This window comes from Balaenoptera acutorostrata, chromosome 11 (assembly GCF_949987535.1).
Source record: "Balaenoptera acutorostrata chromosome 11, mBalAcu1.1, whole genome shotgun sequence".
NCBI classification, from domain to species: domain Eukaryota; kingdom Metazoa; phylum Chordata; class Mammalia; order Artiodactyla; family Balaenopteridae; genus Balaenoptera; species Balaenoptera acutorostrata.
In genome coordinates this window covers 480,932-496,021 of record NC_080074.1, presented here as the reverse complement: position 1 = coordinate 496,021, position 15,090 = coordinate 480,932, and the positions used below count along the sequence as shown (strand labels likewise).

At 47.1% G+C, this 15,090-nt stretch overlaps 1 protein-coding gene and 1 long non-coding RNA gene across 7 annotated transcripts in view; one reads left to right on the top strand and one right to left on the bottom strand.

The window, feature by feature from the left end:
• Positions 1-5,367: 5,367 nt before the first annotated feature.
• LOC130709268 (uncharacterized) lies at positions 5,368-10,301 on the bottom strand. The gene is made up of 3 exons (XR_009009789.1): positions 10,267-10,301; positions 9,794-9,839; positions 5,368-5,453 (listed from the first exon to the last, which is right to left on the bottom strand). It is a non-coding gene; the product is annotated as an uncharacterized LOC130709268 (long non-coding RNA).
• A 153-nt stretch (positions 10,302-10,454) lies between these two features.
• Positions 10,455-15,090, top strand: part of PPP6R2 (protein phosphatase 6 regulatory subunit 2) — a 71,996-nt gene continuing 67,360 nt past the window's right edge. For 5 of the 6 annotated variants that reach the window (XM_057557074.1, XM_057557073.1, XM_057557072.1 and 2 more), the window contains exon 1: positions 10,455-10,666. The gene's annotated coding sequence lies outside the window, so the exon portion shown is untranslated. Of the gene's footprint in view, positions 10,667-10,716; positions 10,871-15,090 lie in introns of those variants that run through there. The other variant, XM_007189245.3, reaches the window with a different exon arrangement.

Genomic DNA, 15,090 nt, shown 5'->3' with positions numbered 1-15,090 from the left:
TTGGATTTACTTGTAGTCTGCCATAGTTTCCACATCATGAATTACAGTTCCTCTAGCTATTCCTGAATAAACTTGGTTTTGCTGGTGAAACAACTGGCTATTATGTTATTAGAGTCAACAAACCAATTGATGTTTGGAACGTTTCCAGTTTTTGCCTGTAATAATGCTGCTATGTACACTCCTGTACAGGTCTTTTTGTGGACACCTGTTTTAACTTCTCTTGGGTAAAAACCTAGGAGTGAAAGTATTGGGCTGTATGTTCAGTTTATGTTTAACTTTATAAGAAACTCTCAAACTATTTTCCAAAGTGGCTTTACCATTTGACGTTTCCACCAGCAATGTATGAAGGTTCCAGTTTCTCCACATCCTCACCAGCATTTGAGGTTGTCAGCCTTTTTAATTGTAGCCATCCAAGGGGTTGTGTAGTGACATGTGGGTTAATTTAGAATTTCCCTAATGATGACTGATGTTGAGCATCTTTTTTTTTTTTTAATATTAATTATTTGGCTGCACCAGGTCTTAGTTGCAGTACGCAGGATCTTTGTTGTGGCATGTGGGCTCTTAGTGGTGGCATGCGGGCTCTTAGTTGCGGTATGCGAACTCTTAGTTGCGGCATGCATGTGGGATCTAGTTCCCTGACCAGGGATCGAACCCAGGCCCCCGGCATTGAGAGCACAGAGTGTTAACCACTGGACCACCAGGGAAGTCCCTTGAGCATCTATTCATGTGCCCGTAAGTCATTTGTATTACCTTCTTTGGTGAAATGTTTATTTAAATCTTTTGCCTCTTTTTAAATTGGGTCGTTCGTCTTATGAGTTGTAAGATTTTTAAAAAATATATATTCTAGAATCAAGTCCTTTATCAGACATACGATTTAAAAATTTTTTCCTGGTTTGTGGCTTGTCTTCTATTTTTCTTAATGGCATCTTTTGAAGAGCAAAGGTTTTTTATTTTGATGAAGTCTAAGTTATGAATATTTTTCTTTTTGGTAGTATGTTTATGGTCTCATATCTATCGAATCTTTTCCTAACCCAAATAATTTCTCCTAAGTTTCTTCTAGAAGTATTTCACCTCTCAGATTTAGGGCTGTGATCCATTTTGAACTAATTTTTGTGTATGGTGTGAAGTAAGGGTTTAACTTTTTTTTTTTTTTGGCATGTGGATAACCAATTTTTCCAATATCATTTTTTAAAAAGATATTGCTTGGGGGACTTCCCTGGTAGTCAGTGGTTAAGTCTCCGCGCTCCCAATGCAGGGGGGCCTGGTTCGTTCCCCAGTCAGGGAACTAGATCCCACATGCATGCCGCAACTGAGTTCACATGCCACAACTAAGGAGCCCCCCTGCCACAACTAAGACCCGGTGCAACCAAATAAATAAATAAATAAATAAATAAATAAATAAATATTTTTAAAAAATCGTTATAAGTCAAAGACTGTCTCTTTAAAAAAAAAAAAAAGATATTGCTTGGGAGTTCCCTGGTGGCCTAGTGGTTAGGATTCCGGGCTTTCACTGCCTCAGCCTGGGTTCAATCCCTGGTCAGGGAAATGAGATTCCACAAGCTGTGCAGCGTGGTCAAAAAAAAAAAAAAAAAAAAGATATTGCTTCCCTATTGAATTGACTTAGCACCTTTATAAAAAAAAATCAATTGGTCATATTTTTGAGGGTTTTTTTTTTGCTACTCTGTTCTATTGATATATATGCCTATCCTTCTGCCAATTCTATTCTGTCTTGATTATTCTAGCTTTATAGTACATTTTGAATTCAAGAAGTGTGAGTCCTCTAATTTTCAAAACTGTTTTGGCTACCTCAATCCTTTGCATTTCTGTGTAAATTTTAGCATTAGCTTGTCAGTTTCTATTAAAAAAAAAAAACACCTGCTGAAAAACTCACCGATATTGCACTGAATCTATTGATCAGGTTTGGGGAGAATTGCCATCTTGGCAATACTGAGTCTTTTTTTTTATTTTAAGGAATTTTTTAAAAATAAATTTATTTATTTATTTTTGGCTGAGTTGAGTCTTTGTTGCTGCGCGTGGGCGTTTCTCTAGTTGCAGCGAGTGGGGGCTATTCTTCGTTGCGGTGCGCAGGCTTCTCATTGCAGTGGCTTCTCTTGTTGCAGAGCACGGGCTCTCGGCGCGCGGGCTTCAGTAGTTGTGGCTCGCGGGCTCTAGAGCTCAGGCTCAGTAGTTATGGCGCACGGGCTTAGTTGCTCCGCGGCATGCGGGATCTTCCCGGAGCAGGGCTTGAACCCGTGTGCCCTGCATTGGCAGGCGGATTCTTAACCACTGTGCCACCAGGGAAGCCCAATATTGAGTCTTTTAATCCATGAACATAGCATGTCTCTCCATTTATTTAGGCCTTGTTTAATTCTTCTCAGCAATGTTTTGTAGTTTTTATTGCATGGGAGTTGCAAGACCACCCCCAGATTTGATGATTTGTAGGAGGGCTCATAGGACTCAGAATAGAGTCATTTTCATGGCCATGATTTATTACAGGAAAAGGATACAAGGTAAAATCAGCAAAGGGAAAAGGCTCATGGGGCTAAGTTTGGGGTAGACCAGGTGCCAGCTTCCAGTGTCGTCACGTAGTTACACAGGACAAACTTAATTGTCCCAGGGAGTTGTGACAATGGGTGTGAAATGTTGCCAACCAGGTAAGTTCATCAGAAACTCAGCACCCACGGTTTTATTGGGAACTTATATTTATTTCCTAAGGCTGCTGTAACAAACTGATACAAACTTGGAGACTTCAAACAACAGAAATTTGTTCTCTCTCAGTTCAGGACGCCAGAAGCCTGAAATCAAGGTGTCAGCCTGGTTGGTTCCTTACGGAGGCTCCGAGGGACAATCCATTTCAGGCCTCTATGCTACCTTCTGGTTGCTTCCAGCAATCCTTGTAGGTTTATCACTCCAATTTCTGTCTCTGTCTTTACATCACTTTCTTCCGTGTGTCTTCTCTCCTTTTCTGAGAAGGATACTTGTCATTGGATATAAGACCCATGCTGATCCAGGATGATCTATCTTGAGATCTTAACTTAATAACATCTGCAAAGACCCTTTTTCCAAAGGTCACATTCACAGGTTTTGGGTAGATATATATCTTTTGGGTGGGGCCACTGTTCAATCCACTGCAGGGCTGGCCACATAGGCAGTCTCTGCCCGGTGCCTAACAAAATTCCAGGCACCCGGAAAGAAAGCAGATTTCAACATAAGTCATATTGTTTGGCTCAAAGAGCCATTCTGATCATTTCCAGGGATGGTGGGAACCTTCCCGAAATCCAGGTTCTCAGATGTCAGTCAAGGGCTAACTGTGTAAGCAGGGGTTTTATTTGTTTGTTTGTTTGATTTTGTTTTGTTTTTTGATAAGTTGTTAGCCTGCTGCATTGACTCTTCTGTATGCACTTCTCTTGTTATATTTATTCCTAAGTATTTTATTCATTTTGATGCAGTTGTAAATGGAATCTTTTTCTTTTCTTTTCTTTTTTTTTTTTTTGGCCACACCGTGTGGCATGTGGGATCTTAGTTCCCTGACCAGAGATTGAACCCAGGCCCTCAGCAGTGAAAGTGCCGAGTCCTAACTGCTGGACGGCCAGGGAATTCCCTGGAATTTTTTTCTTAATTCCATTTTCAGATTGTTTGTTTCTAATTGTAGAAATGCAACTGTTGTTTGTATATTGATACTGTATCCTGTGACCTTGTTAAACTATTATCTCTAGCAGATTTTTTTGATAGATTCCTTAGGATTTTCTAAATCGATGATCATGTTATCTGTGAATAAAGACAATTTTGCTTCTTCCTTTTAATCTGTATGCCTTTAATTTTTTTCTTGCCTTATTGCACTGACTAGAACCTTTAGTGCAATGTAGAATCATTTCAAATATTTCTTCTGTTTCTTTCTTCTCGTTCTGATATTCCCATTATGTGTATGTTACACCTTTTGTAGAACAAAAGTCCTTGGATGTTCTGTTTTTTTCAGTCTTTGTTCTCTTTGCTTTTCAGTTTTTTTCTTTTTTAAAAATTATTTATTTATTTATTTTATTTATGGCTGTGTTGGGTCTTTGTTTCTGTGCGAGGGCTTTCTCTAGTTGTGGCAAGCGGGGGCCACTCTTCATCGTGGTGCGCGGGCCTCTCACCATCGCGGCCTCTCTTGTTGCGGAGCACAGGCTCCAGACGCGCAGGCTCAGTAATTGTGGCTCACGGGCCCAGTCGCTCCGCGGCATGTGGGATCTTCCCAGACCAGGGCTCGAACCCGCGTCCTCCGCATTGGCAGGCAGACTCCCAACCACTGCGCCTACGAGGGAAGCCCCTGCTTTTCAGTTTTTGAAGATTCTATTGAGATATCCTCCAGTTCAGAGATTCTTTCCTCAGTGTTATCCAGTCTGCTAATAAGCCCATCAAAGGCATTCTTCATATCTGCTATGGCGTTTTTTATGTCTAGCATTTCTTTTTGGTTCTTTCTTAGCATTTCCATCTCTCTGCTTGCATTGCCCATCTGTTCTTACATGTCGTCTACTTTATCCATGAGAGCCCTTAGCATATTAATCATAGTTGCTTAAACTCCCAGTCTGATAATTCCAACATCTCTGCCATATCTGGTTCTGAACCTTGCTCTATCTCTTCAAATTGTGTTTTTTTTGCCTTTTAATTGTGTAATTTGCCTTGTAATTTTTCCCTGATAGCCAGACATGATGTACTGGCTGAAAGGAACTGCTATAAGTAGGCCTCAATAACGTGGAGGTGAGGTGTGGGAGAGGGGAAGCCTTCTATGGTCCTGTGATCGGGCCTCAGTTCTTTTACTGAGCCTGTGCCTCTGGACTGTGAACTTCACAAGTGTTTCTCAGTCCTTTATCTCCCCTTGGTTGGGGCAGGCTGCCCAGAGGAGGCTGGAGCTGGGCATTTCCCTTCCCCTGGTCAGTTAGGCTCTGATAACACCCCAGCAGGTCGGGCTCTGGTTAACGAGTTTGCCTTGAGAGCAGCCTTGTTAAGGAGAGCAGGGTGCGCTGTCACATTAGGAAATGGCTCCTTCCCTCCCCCTGCAGAAAGCTTGAGAGGACGTGGCTCTGATATTTACTTGGGAACCTGCTCATGCTCCAGGGGTAAATTGCACAGTATGGTGTGGGCTCCCTTATGACTGGGTCCCCCGGAGTTTTTAACTCTCACAGTTGCTGATGACTTTGAGCCTCCAGAAATTCATCAATTACAGTTCAGCACCCCGCCACCCCGCTTCCCCCGCACACACAGGTTCTCAGGCCGGTTTCTCTCATGAATCTTTGCTCTGGTAAGCTGTGATGACTTGTATTCACCTGCCTGTCTCTCCTACCTTGGGAGCAGTGGTTTGCTCTGTGTCCTCCCTTCTCTTATAGATCCAAGAAGAGTTGCTGATTCTTCTGTCTGTTTAGCCCTTTACTTCTTAGGATGGATTGGTGACTTCCAAGCTCCTTGCATGCAGAATCCTACAGTGTAGAATTGAGGTGGTGAATGCAGACATCCTTGCCTCATTTCCAATCTTTAAAAAGCATTACATCTTTCACCATTAAGTCTGATGTTAGCTATAGATTTTTCCTACATACCTTTTACGAAGTTGAGGAATTTCCCATCTAGTCCTAATTTGTTAGAGTATTTATCATGAACAGGTATTAAATTTAGTCAAATGCCTTTTCTACAGCTATTGTGACAATCCTGTGGTTTTTATCCTCTATCCTATTAATACAGTGTATTACATGATTTGAGTTCTGGATGCTAAACCAACTTTGTGTTCTTGGGATAAAGCCCACTGGTCTTGGTAGATAAGCCTTTTACATGTTGCTGAATTTGGTTCTTCATTCCTGTTGACTTGAGTGCCCATCTTATGTCATTTTCTTTCAGCTTGAAGAACTTTCTTTAGTATTTCTGGTAAGGCAAATCTCCTAGCAATACATTTTCTGTTTTGTTTATCTGGCAATGTGTTTATTTCACCTTCATTTTTTCTCCCACCTTCATTTTTGAAGGATAGTATTGCTGAGTATAGAATTTATTCATTGACAGGTTTGCTTTTTCCTTCAACACTTTCAGTATGCCATTTTACTGCCTATGGCCTCCATCATCTCTTGGGAGAAGTCAGCTAGTCATTGTATCATTCTTTCCCTTTATGTGATGGGTCACTTTTCTCTTGTGGTTTTCATGGTTTTCTTTGTCTTTGGCATGCAGGAATTTGGTTACGGTGTATATAAGTGTGGACTTCTCTGTGTGTTTTTTTAAAAAATTTATTTATTTTTGGCTGTGTTGGGTCTTTGCTGCTGTGCACGGGCTTTTTCTAGTTGCGGCGAGCGGGGGCTACTCTTCGTTGTGGTGCCCGGGCTTCTCATTGCGGAGCACGGGCTCTAGGCGCGCAGGCTTCAGTAGTTGCGGCACGCGGGCTCAGTAGTTGTGGCTCACAGGCTCTAGAGCACAGGCTCAGTAGTTGTGGCACGTGGGCTTAGTTGCTCCGTGGCATGTGGGATCTTCCTGGACCAGGGACCGAACCTGAGTCCCCTGCATTGGCAGGCGGATTCTCAACCAGTGCGCCACCAGGGAAGCCCACTTCTCTGTGTTGATCCTACTTGGTTTATGGAGCAGTAGTCGTCTGATGTCCCAGTCTGTGTCCCGCTGCGCCGTTGGGGCTCTTGAAGAGAAGGAGAGGACAGAACCACAGTTCCTCCTGCTCTGATTGTGCTCCAAGGGCACACTCATTTTATATCAGAGTTTTACATTTTCTAATTGACTGATGAATAATTTTGCATTTGGTGTTTGTAGTGATAGAATTTATTTTATTTGGTTGTTCTGTGTCAGAAATACTGAATTCAGCCTGCTTTGTTCTAACTGTTCTGTGCACACTATAAGGCAGTTTAGAAGAGAACACTGTTTGGGCTTCCCTGGTGACGCAGTGGTTGAGAATCTGCCTGCCAACGCAAGGGATATGGGTTTGAGCCCTGGTCTGGGAAGATCCCACATGCCGCGGAGCGACTAGGCCTGTGAGCCACAACTACTGAGCCTGCGCGTCTGGAGCCTGTGCTCCACAACAAGAGAGGCCGCGATAGTGAGAGGCCCGCGCACCGCGATGAAGAGTGGCCCCCGTTCGCCGCAACTAGAGAAAGCCCTTGCACAGAAACGAAGACCCAACACAGCCAAAGATAAATAAATAAATAAATAAATAATAAAAATAAAGGAATTCCTTTGAAAAAAAAATCCTTTGTGCTCTACCTGTGTATCTCTCCTGACCCCCTACCCCTTGGTACCCACTCATCTTTTTGTTAAAGAGCCGTAACTATCAACTACTTCTTCTGACCAATTACAGAAAAAAGGATTGTAGTAGCTTTGCACATTTTCTCTTTGCATATATAATATATAAACTAACCATTTTGTCCCCTCTGCTTTCCATTTTTTAAAAATATACAAGTTGGGATTGACATATATACACTACTATACATAAAATAGATAACTGAAAACCTACTGTATAGCACAGGGAACTCTACTCAATGCTCTGTGGTGACCTAAATGGGAACGAAATCCAAAAAAGAGGGGATATATGTATATGTATGGCTGATTCACTTTGCTGTACAGCAAGAAACTAACACAATATTATAAAGCAAATATACTCCAATTTTTAAAAAAATTTGAGTGAGATGGAATAATATATATTATACTGAATAATAACAAATTTACTTAAAAAAAATACAAGTTGTCAGAAGTTAACTTTACTATTTAGTTTTTTAAAAAATTTATTTTAGTTATTTATTTTTGGCTGCGTTGGGTCTTCGTTGCTGCACGTGGGCTTTCTCTAGTTGCGGCGAGCGGGGGCTACTCTTTGTTGCGGTGCGCGGGCTTCTTATTGCGGGGGCTTCTCTTTGCTGTGGAGCATGGGCTCTAGGTGCGCAGGCTTCAGTAGTTGTGGCACGCGGGCTCAGTAGTTGTGGCGCACGGGCTTAGTTGCTCCGTGGCATGTGGGACCTTCCCGGACCAGGGCTTGAACCCGTGTCCCCTGCGTTGGCAGGCGGATTCTTAACCACTGCGCCACCAGGGAAGCCCTACTATTTAGTTTTAAGAGCATAAGAGAGTATTCAGTGGGACAGTGACAGAATTTGAGGAGTAATGAATGTAGCCAGTGACAGATACAATGACTGCTGGGACTGTACTTATGCTCATTTGGGGGAAAGTGAGAATTTCTTCACTTGCAATAAGGATGGATGTACCTTGTTAGGTGAAAATATAGCATTGTTTTGTTGTTGTATGGAAGTTCAAATATGCTTGAAAGGCTGCATACAGAAGCTGACTTTCCAGAAGGTCGGACTCTGCCCATTTTCCACTTACTGCCTCAGCTCCAAATCCACTTCTCTGCCTGCTCTGCAATAATGGAGCTGGATCCCAGAAGCATTTAGCAGGGAATGTTTTGTCCTTTCTTGAACATAGAGTTCTTTACTCCTTTATAATTAATCCCGTTATCAGTAATTTAAAACAAAATTTACTTATTTGGTTGCGCCAGGTCTTAGTTGCAGCAGGCAGGCTCCTTAGTTGTGGCATGTGAACTCTAGGTTGCGGCATGCATGTGGGATCTAGTTCCTTGACCAGGGATCGAACCTGGGCCCCCTAAGCTGGGAGCGCAGAGTCTTACCCACTGCACCACCAGGGAAGTCCCTCAGTAATTTTTATATCAAACTTTCTCTGAAGTCACTGTGTGCTCTCTGTCCCCTATTGAACCCTGACTACTGATACAAGGAGGAAAAACCAAACAGGGAAAGGGGCTGTGAGTGTGCCCATGTGCATGCATGTGCGTGTCTGTCTGTGCAAGCATGTATGTAGGTTTGAGATTTCCAATAGGAAGGCCAGGGAAGTCCTCATGGAGAAGGGGACAATGGAGTAAGATGTAGGAGGTCAGTTAGCATGGGGACAGTTAGAGGGTGTGACAGGATGCACATTCAATGGCCTGCGGCAGGAGGGTCTCCTGATTGGAGCTAGATGAACAAGGGGCAGAGCACAAATGAGACCCAATTGTGTAGGACCTGCGGGTGGCAGCAAGGACTGGCTTTCGTGCTGTGTGACACGGGAACCCCTGGGGGAGGGATGGGATTGGACTTCTTTTCACTGGGTGCTCTGCTGACTGCGACAAGCTGGCCTCCAGCAAGTGCGGCAGGATACAAGCAGGGAGCTTGTTGAGAGGCTGCTGCTGTGAGTCAGGTGAGGGAAACCTGGACCAGGGCTGCAGGAGGAGAGCCGGCTGCAGTTAGAAGTTGAGGGACGTGCAGATGAACCAAGGGTGGGGTGGGAGAGGGGAGGCGCCCTGGCTGACCCCAGAAGAACATCACGATCAGGATGAGGGTTGCAGGCACTCACAGCAGGACAACCGGTGGGAGCATCTCAAGCACTGGGCCTCCTAGCCCTGAGCCCCTATTCTGCAGCTCTACCCACCGCACCTCCAGCCTTGGGGGTGGGGTCTGCGCTTGCAGGGCTTGTAATCTGTTCTCGGCTGTAAGCTTGACGCTTTTTTTATACCCACTTCCTGAAAGTTCATTCTACAGAACTTGCCAGAAATCTGCCTTGCCGTTTGCCTGGGGAAGACGTTCAGGGAAGCTGTCTCCGCAGGAGCCGGCCGTGAGGAAGCGGGCGCCTCCCGCCCGCCGAGCAGCCCCGGAGCAAACCCTCTGCCGCAACCTCTCCCGCGCCCTCTGCCGCCAAGGCTCAGCATGGCCAGGGGTCAGATCCGTTTCGGCCACGGACCACGTGCGTTGGAAGCCGAGAGGCAGTAAGGGGATGACTGGCAAGAGCGTTAGATGTTCCTTACGTGTTCCATTTCTTTTTCCAACGTCTCCCATGGTTCACGCTGCCACCTGAAATAACAATTCTCATTTTAGAGATCAGTTTGATTGAGTCAAACAACTTCGACAAATGCCAAATGGGCACATATTTTAATGTGCAAAATACTACAAGAACCTGGGGGGCACCTGGAAAAACCATGGGTCTGGTGGCTGCTGCTCCGACGCTCCCAGTCTGGGTAGCAGAGAGGACGGAGAGCTGACCACTGCTCACTGTTGCTCTGGCCGTGTCCACGCCACGTGCCCAAGGAGTTCAGGAGACACCCAGCTGCCCCAGTCGCAGAGGCCTTCAGCCTTAGAGGAAGGCTCCCAGGGAGCAGGGATACCCCTGCCCCAGATGTGTGATCCTCAAATCGTTTCAGGCCTCCGGAGGGGTTGTTCTGTTGCTGACGTTGCGTTAGAAAATTTATCACCGCAAACGCATTATCCCATCAAAACTTACTTACGCTCGTGCAGAAATTTTGCGATACCTCACAGAGTGCCCAGCGGAGGAGGAAACCGCGCCCGCCCCACCCCGCGCAGCCCCGCCCAACAGAGGCCCCGCCCACCTAGAGGCCCCGCCCCGCTGCGAGCGCGAGCCCCCCGCACGAGGCCCCGCCCCCGGCGTGCGCGCGCCCGGCCGCCGCCACCGCCATTTTGGGGTGACCGGAGCCGGCCCGAGCCGGTCACGAGCAGCCGGCCCGCCGCGCTGAGTCTGTGGGCGCCGTGTCCGTGGGCGCCTCGCCCGGCCGGGCCCATGTGCGCGCGGCCCGCCCCAGGCCGCCCGGGCTTCGCCTCCGCCCGCGCCCTGGCCTCCACCCGGGCCTCCGAGGAGCCGCCGCGACGCCCGGCCCGCGGGGCAGGTGAGTGCGGCCGCCGCTCAGAGCCGGCGGTACTGGCCGGCCGGGCCCGGAGGGGCCACCCCGTCAGTGTCCTCATGTCGGCGTCCACCCTCCGCCTGTCGCTGCCCCCTCAGTGTCCACCCCTCTGTCAGCGTCCACGCCCCGCCCGTCGCTGCCGCCGTGATGCTCGCCTTGTCAGCGCCCACCCTGGTCAGCGTCCCCCAGGTCAGTTTCCCCCGTGTCAGTGCCCGCCCCGTCAGTGTCCTCTGCAGCAGTGCCCACCCCGACAGTGACGTCGTGTCAGTGTCCCCCGCCAGTGTCTCCCATGACGGTCCGCCCGCCCCAGTGACCTCCCGCCAGTGTGCACCGCGCCACTCCGTTAGTGCCCCATGTCAGTGCCCTCCCGCCTCCTTTACCCCCTCAGAGTCCCCCAGAGCGGTGTTCACCCCCACCTGTGGTGCCCTTCCGGTCAGTGTCTCCCACGTCAGCGACCCCCCAGGTGCCCTCCTCCCTGTCGGTAACCTCCCCCTTAATGTCCTTCCTCCCCCCGTGCTGCCAGTGCCTCCAGCATCGTGCCCCCCCAGGCGAGATCCCCCATCAGTCCGCCCACGATCGCCGGTGTCCCCACTCCCCTCCTCGCTGCTTCCTCCCTCACGTCTCTCTGTTAGGGACCCTTCCGGTCAGCGCCCTGACCCACCTGTCAGTGCTGCCCCTCGCAGTGCCCGCCAGGGCCGCTCTCCTGCCTGCCGATGTGGGCCTCTCCCCTCCCCACTGCCCGCTGTCGTCAGTCCCCGTATCCACTCACTGGCTCCTCTCCCTGCTACTGTCCCCTTTCCATGACCATGTGGGCTCATGTGTCTCCAGTCACCCACCCCCATTCTGTCACCTCCTTACCCCTCACAGCCCCATTTCTTCCTTCATCTCCATCACCTCTTCCCTTCACGCCTGTCACCTTCCCCCGTGTACTTTACGGGCCCCTTGAATGTCCTCCCACCATCACTGTGACGGCGTCCACACACCCCCACTTCTGCCTTGTGCCCTTACCGCCTGACTACCTGCATCGTCCACCCATTTGTTACTGACCGCTCCCACTTTGCTACCGCCCCTGCCCTGTCACCACCAGCTCGTTCAGTCTGTCCCTTCCGCTTAGTTCCTGCATTTCACTGTACCCCCTCCCCCATTTTGTCCCTGTGCCCACCTGTCTTGTCCTTAGGGCCTTTTCCAGCCTGTTACTCTTTCACCCACCTGTTGCCTCCCCCCATGGCCTCTTCCTGCCATGCCCTTGGCCTCTCAGCGCCCAGGCCCTCACTGGCACTCTCAGCTGTTCACCTCTTCTTCACGTCCCTTCCTTTCTGGCTTCTCTTCCCTTTTGGCATCTCAAACTGTCATGTCAGCTAAGCTCTAGAAGGCAAGAAGCAGCTGGCTATGAGAAGAGTGGGGGACAGAGACTTCTAGACCGAGGGGGCAGCACATGCAAAGGCCCTGAGGTGGACCTCCAGGAACCTAGATGAGACTGATATGTGGCCAGGGTTAGGGGGAGGCACACAAGAGCCTTGGTTGGGGCATTGGCCTTCCAATCATGCTGTTCCTTGAAGGCTGTTGAGTCTGAGTTTGAGGGAGCCTGGCTGGAGATTGAGTTGGGGAGGGCCATCAACACATGAATAAGAGGGGGAGAGGCAAGGCATTGGGAGTGAGTGTGTTTGTGGTTTAGACCTTGGTGACGACTGAGGGAGTGATTTTGGAGGTAGAGCTATTGGGACGTGCTGATGGATTAGGAGAGGGGTGTGAGGGAAAGAGAGGACTCAGGATGATTTCCAGGCTTATTGGTGGCGTACATGGGTGGACTGGGGCACTTTGGATGGGTGGATGGGGAAGCTGGGGGTGGTGGTGGCAGTTGCAGGGGAGTTGTTTTAGGTTGGAGGCGGAGAGCAAGGCTTTCTTGTGGCTGAAAGTAGTGGGAGAAGTCTGACAAGTTAAAGGGTCGTTAGGGAGAAGGAATCTCGCAGAAGAATCTGGAGCCCAGAGGAGAGGTCAGGCTGCAGGTATACGACCTCAGCACAGGATAATGTTTGAAGCCTAGGAAATGGCTATTTATTTGCACACACACGTAGCAGAACACTTTGATCGTTTATTGTGTGCTGCTGTCTTAAATGCTTAATATGAATTATTTCGTTTAATCCTCACAGGAACCCTAGGGTATAGGAACTATTATTTTCCTGTTTTATAGATGAAGAAACTAAGATATACAACAAATAGGTGGTAGAGCCAGGATTTGCATCCCAGGCTGGCTGGTTAAAGCCTCTCCTCCCCCTTTTTTTTTTGGTTAAGGAAAAGGCTAACTTTTAAAGTACTGTTTTTACATTTTTGAATAATAATGGTAATCGATTATGTATTAGGCACTTTGGTGTTTGTGCACGTATGTGTTCCAATAAAACTTCATTTAGAAAACAAGCCCAGCCACTTTTTAAAGTACCTCATTAAAAAAAATAAAGTGCCTCATTTAATCTTTTTTACCTTTTTTTTTTTTTGGCCGCACCGCGCCTTGTGATATCTTAGTTCCCTGACCAGGGTCCACGGCAGTGAAAGTCCAAGTCTTAACCACCGGACAGCCAGGGAATTCCCGATTTTTTTTTTTTTTTTAAACAAAGTGCTTTACCTGTTGTTAGCTTTGTATTTTCATGAGACATAACATTTTGACATAAAGTGAGTACGTGACTTGTGCAGAATTTACTATAGACCAGAGAGTGAAAACCAGTGCTAAATTCTATATTTGGACATCTAACCCAGTAATCATTTAATTCTTTTTTTTTTTTTTGGCTGTGCCACGCGGCATGTGGGATCTTAGTTCCCCGACCAGGGATCGAACCTGCGCCTGCTGCATTGGAGGCACGGAGCCTTAACCACTGGACCGCCAGAGAAATCCATTTAATTCTTAAAAACAAGTTAATGAGGTCGTTACTCTTAATACTCCTGTTAATATTCATGTGAGAACACTGAGGCACAAACAAGTAATGTACCCAAGGGTAGCAGTAAATAAATGGGAGAGCCAGGACTCAGCCCATGTGGTCAGACTCCAGTGGGTGGTTATGTACATGGTAATCTGAACTCAGCATAAAATTCAAAGGGCACCAAAATGTGTATCATTCTCACCCTGTCCATCAGCTATCCTCTTCCTCTTGGAAATCATGTCATGTCCATATACAGCAAGCAGCTCTCTTTTTAACACAATGTGTAATCTTTTATTTCTTTAAAAATATTCCACCATTTAAAAATTATTGAAGAGTATTTTACACCCAATGCAAAGTACAGATCCTAAGTATATAAGTTTGATGAATTTTTTTTTTTTTTAGCATTTTTCAAAGATGTTGATTTTTTTTTTTTAATTTTATTTATTTATTTATTTATTTATGGCTGTGTTGGGTCTTCGTTTCTGTGCGAGGGCTTTCTCTAGTCATGGCGAGTGGGGGCCACTCTTCATCGCGGTGCACAGGCCTCTCACCATCGCGGCCTCTCTTGTTGCGGAGCACAGGCTCCAGACGCGCAGGCTCAGCAATTGTGGCTCACGGGCCTAGTTGCTCCGCGGCATGTGGGATCTTCCCAGACCAGGGCTCGAACCCGTGTCCCCTGCATTGGCAGGCGGATTCTCAACCACTGCGCCACCAGGGAAGCCCCAAGTTTGATGAATTTTAACAAATGTATACACCCGTGTGTCCATCACTCATGTCAAGATATAGAGCATTTCTGTCATCCCTTAAAGTTTCTATGTGTCCCTTTTCAGGTATTAAAGCCATCCTTCAAAATCGCAAGGCAACAATTGTTCTGATTTCTATTTTTACAGATTAATTTTGCACGTCCTTGAACATCATGTAAATGGAGTCACAAAGTATATGCTCTTTTGTGTCTGTCTTCTTTTGCTCAGATAATGTTTTTGAAATTTATTGATTTTGATGCCTGTGTCTGTAGGTTTATGGTTTTATAGTTTATTTGAGTAGTACTCCTTTGTGTGAAAATATTTTTCTTACTGATGGACATTTGGGTTGCTTTCACTTTTTAGCTGTTGTGAGTAAAGTCACTGAGTTTATCGTACGTTCTTTTGTGGACATGTGTTATATCTTTTGGGTAAATATCTAAGAGTGGAATTGCTGGGTCATAGTATAGATATATGTTTAATTTGTTTTTAGAAAATGCCAAACAGGGACTTCCCTGGTGGCACAGTGGTTAAGAATCTGCCTGCCAATGCAGGGGACATGGGTTCGAGCCCTGGTCTGGGAACATTCCCACATGCCATGGAGCACCTAAGCCCGTGTGCCACTACTAAGCCTGTGCTCTAGAGCCGAAGAGCCACAACTTCTGAGCCCGCGTGCCACAACTGCTGAAACCTGCGCACCTAGAGCCCACGCTCCGCAACAAGAGAAGCCACCACAATGAGAAGCCTGCACACCGCA